Genomic DNA, 4,835 nt, shown 5'->3' with positions numbered 1-4,835 from the left:
TTCATAACCAAGTTACCCAAGACTATGGGTGGTATCGATACCATATGGGTGATCGTAGACAGGCTAACAAAGTCGGCACACTTCCTGCCTATCAAAGAAACTGACAAGATGGAGAAGCTAACAAGAACATACATTACGGAGATCGTACGGCTGCATGGTGTTCCCATATCCATTATCTCTGATAGAGATAGTAGATTCACTTCGAGGTTCTGACAGTCGCTACAAAGTTCCCTAGGAACTAGGCTAGACATGAGTACAGCCTACCATCCGCAAACTGACGGACAAAGTTAGAGGACTATTCAAACTTTGGAAGATATGTTGCGAGCCTGCGTGATAGACTTTGGGAAGGCATGGGATACTCACTTACCCCTTGTCGAGTTTTCCTACAACAATAGTTATCACACGAGCATAAAGGTTGCTCCATTTGAAGCCCTCTATGGCCGTAAGTCCAGATCCCCTCTATGCTGGGCTGAGGTGGGCGACACTCAGTTAGCTAAAGGACGAGTTACTGACAGCACTCTCACAGGTCCAAAAATCATTCGGGAAACGACAGAGAAGATCGTTCAGTTTCGTGAACGATTGAAAGCCTATAGAGACCGACAAAAAAGTTATGCAGACAAGAGAAGGAAACCGTTGGAATTCCAGGTGGGCAACCATTTTCTATTGAAGGTCTCACCCTGGAAGGGCTTGATACGCTTCGGAAAGCGTGGAAAGCTAAATCCAAGATACGTAGGGCCTTTCGAGATTCTCGCTAGAATCGGCCATGTAGCTTACAAACTCAAACTACCACGCGAACTCAGTAACGTACATTCTACTTTCCACGTCTCGAACTTGAAAAAGTGTCTGTCCGACGAGACTCCTGTAATCCCACTCGACAAGATCGAGATCAACGAGAGCCTCAACTTCAAGGAAGAACCTATATAGATCATGGACCGAGAGGTCAAGCAAACAAAGCAAAGCCGTATCCCGATAGTGAAGGTTCGTTGCAATGCCAAGCGAGGACCTGAATTCACTTGGGAGCGCGAGGATCAGCTGAAACTGAAATACCTTCATCTTTTCGTTTTGTTATTTGTAATAGCTTAATTGTTTAAACTCTAATTTCGGGATGAAATTCTCTCTAACGGGGGGATGATGTGACAACCCGAAATTTCTATTTTGTATAGTTATTCAAATCAATCAAACTCATACTCATTTCTGCTATCTTCTAGCATTGTTTAGAGTTAATTTGAGTGTTCTAAGCCTAGTACCTTCAAAGTTAGGGTTTAGAATTGGGTTCCATAAGTTCACCACTTCCCAAAATGGCCAAACAATCCAACATGAGGAGTGTACGGCCGTACACTTGGGTGTGCGGCCATACACCCCCCTTCTGGCCGTACACTCTCATGTATAAATGAGAGACTTAGCCTTCATTTAGCTCTTTTCACACTCCTAAGCCAAGACCTCACTTCTCTCTCAACTATCATCCGATTTTTCAGCCTAGATCTTCAAGATTGTAAGTGTTCTTCCCTTGATTTGTTGATTCCTTTCACTATCTTGTAAGGATCATTGATTTCATCCATGAAATCACTTCATTTTGGTAGATCTTCAAGTGTTCTTTAGTTTCACCAAGAACACCTACTAAGCTTTTGGACCTCAAACACCCCTAATGGCTTCTATATCATAAGTACCACTTCCTATGCTTTTTACTTACTAGTTATGCTCCTTAGAAATCGTCAAAACCATGATCATCAAGGAGTGTACGGCCGCACACTCCCCATGTGGCCGTACACCCCCTTGTTTAGTGCATATTGGCCTCAAACTCATGTTCTATGCTAGCACAAGATCAAGAACACCTAGAAGATGCAAGTTATAGCCTTGAAACACACTTTTTGACCATTTCTTCAAGGAGTGTACGGTCGTACACTCCCTGGCCATACACACCAGTCCGTACACCCAAGTGGCCGTACACCTGGTGGCCGTACACACACATGTGTGACCGTACACCCATTATATGCAACCCTTGGTACTTCTAACACTTCAATCTAAGTGTTTCCTAAGTTCTAGGGTGTTTTCCTTACGTGATTAGTTGTATAAACACTAATTATATACATATATGTGTCATTATATGCTTATTAGGATCCGCTGTTCTCAAGTCTTCACTTGACACTTAGCATCCTATAAACCGATCTTTCATTCGTATCACTACTTACAGGTGAGTTCATACCCCTTAATTTACCTTTTAAATGATTTTAAATGCTTTTATGGGGGGGAATACAAGTACAAACATAATAGTTATTATATCAATCACATGTGATTAATAACTATCAAACAAATGGATTTCTTATACTTTAAACTGTGTTTTTAGTCAAATTGCTTCAAATCGTTTTACAAACTCTTTTATATGCAAAACTCTTTATCAAATTTTTAAACTTATATTTTCTCAAAAGCATATCTATATAGATATAGTTATATAAGTAGGATTGAAAGTACTTAGGACTGATAGCTCACCTTGCTTCATGTTCCTTGTTTGTTGTGGACTTAGGGTATCGGTTGTTTGTCCGAAGGTCGTTTGAATCTTAGTTATATATTATGTGTATGTATACAGATATAAAAGTTCTTCCTTCAAATCAAGACTTTTGGGTAGCAAAGGTGTACAAACATGTTCATTCATACAAACAACATTACTAGTAAACTATAATAGGTATAGTTTAGGAAGTCACTAATACTATTACTAGAACAATGAAACACACAAAGAGTCAGTTCATACATGAGTCAGTACATACTATAACGAGAGACAATACTCACTATAAAGAGAAACAGATAGAGAGCACTATAACGAGAGACAATACTCACTATAAAGAGAAACAGATAGAGAATACTATAACGAGAAACAATACTCACAATAAAGAGAAATAGATAGAGAATACTATAACGAGAGACAATACTCACTATAAAGAGAAACAGATAGAGAATACTATAACGAGAAATAATACTCACTATAAAGAGAAACATATAGAGAATACTATAACGAGAGACAATACTCACTATAAAGAGAAACAGATAGAGAATACTATAACGAGAAACAACACTCACTATAAAGAGAAATAGATAGAACATACTATAACGAGAAACAATACACACTACGCACTATACACTAGAGAACATACTACATACTAGACAGAGAGAACATACACTACACTAGTACATACTATACAAATACAAGAATACTATAACATTAATGTGAGTTACTACTTCATGGCTCGGCAATATACTGATGCATCACGTTTTGTACCTAGAGTCTCCTGGAGGGAGAGCGTGAATTTGTGTATAGATCTATACGGGACTGACCATCCTACACCTTACTGCTAGCTACAGTGGGACCTGCAGGTCTACGGGTGACGAATGTCATATCATTTCGACGTCTTGAACGTCGTGTTATACTAGTCAATCAAGTATGGTTAGAATCATATCACATTTTACCTTAATTAAACTAACAAGTTTAAGGTAGTTAGTACATTGATAGTTACCTAGATAAAACTACAGTACATCTTTATTTTCCCATTTCATTCACATTGTGATCTTCTCACATAAACGGTAATGAAAAACTATATTTTTGGTAATGATAGTCATACTTTGGGAAAACTCACACTTTTACAAAAGAACAAACATAGAGAACAGTTGAGTCTTGGTAGAAGACTACTTTAGTAGAAAATATAGGATTTTATAGGAAGTTTACAATCATTTACATCAAATACTTACAAACTTTTACATCAAACATTTACAAGTACTTTCTTCAAACTTATACGATCAATGACACTAAAATACTTATGAACTCACCAGCATTAATGCTGATCTACGCTTTCCAAATAACTTGTATTCTCAGGTCACCAGTAGACAGGTACCGATGACCAGGTTTTGAGAAGATGGAGCACATTCAAGACTAATCTCTTATTTTGATTATTCATTTTTGGTGTCTTATAAACTTCAGAACACGCTTGTATTAAATTATACTATTAATGCAATTTTCTTGTTTACTATTATGCATTGTTGTGATACTGTACATGACGTCCTCCGCCCCCGAACGTTTCCGCCGTTCCGGTTTTGAGGTGTGACATTAAGTATGTCTCTTTCATACAAGATTAGAGATATCACTATCCTCCCACTAGTTCTTAGTAAACACACACACACACACGTTCTTTTCATTTATTTTGATATAAAAGCATACCTTGTATCTTTATATTAAAATGACTATTCTAACCTTGAGATGTTCGCTCTATATCCTCAAGTGGAACGTAAGCCTTACACATTTGGATAGGATAACATGGATTAAAAAAAAACTCTAGGATAAGCTATATAGACATCTTCTAGTACATATCTATTAAGAAAAGCGGTTTTTCTTGAAATCTATTTACTATATATCATATTAAGAATATGAAGTTATAGTAAATAATATCCTTGTTAATCTAATCATAGCTACTTGTGAAAAATGTTTGATCATAGTCAATGTCATGAGTATGATTAGGACCATAGTCAATGACATGAGTATGAGAAAATCCTTATATAACAAGTATTACTAAATGTGTTTATATATATATATATATATATATATATATATATATATATATATATATATATATATATATATATATATATCCATGTATATATTCTTTCTAGAAGAATCTCTTATTCTTTCTATCCTTTCTATAGAGAGAAATATTAATCAAGCCCATACTTAATTATTATACATGGATTACATCTTAATGTTCATGACTCTAAGTCATTTGTCAGATTCAAGATCTGATATAACATTTTGATAGTTGTTGGTTTAACTAGAAACCATAAAGAACTCATCAATG

This window comes from Lactuca virosa, chromosome 1, assembly GCF_052849685.1.
Source record: "Lactuca virosa cultivar CGN04683 chromosome 1, Lactuca_virosa_CGN04683_v6, whole genome shotgun sequence".
Classification (NCBI taxonomy): Eukaryota; Viridiplantae; Streptophyta; class Magnoliopsida; order Asterales; family Asteraceae; genus Lactuca; species Lactuca virosa.
Note: the sequence above shows the minus strand (reverse complement) of the source record.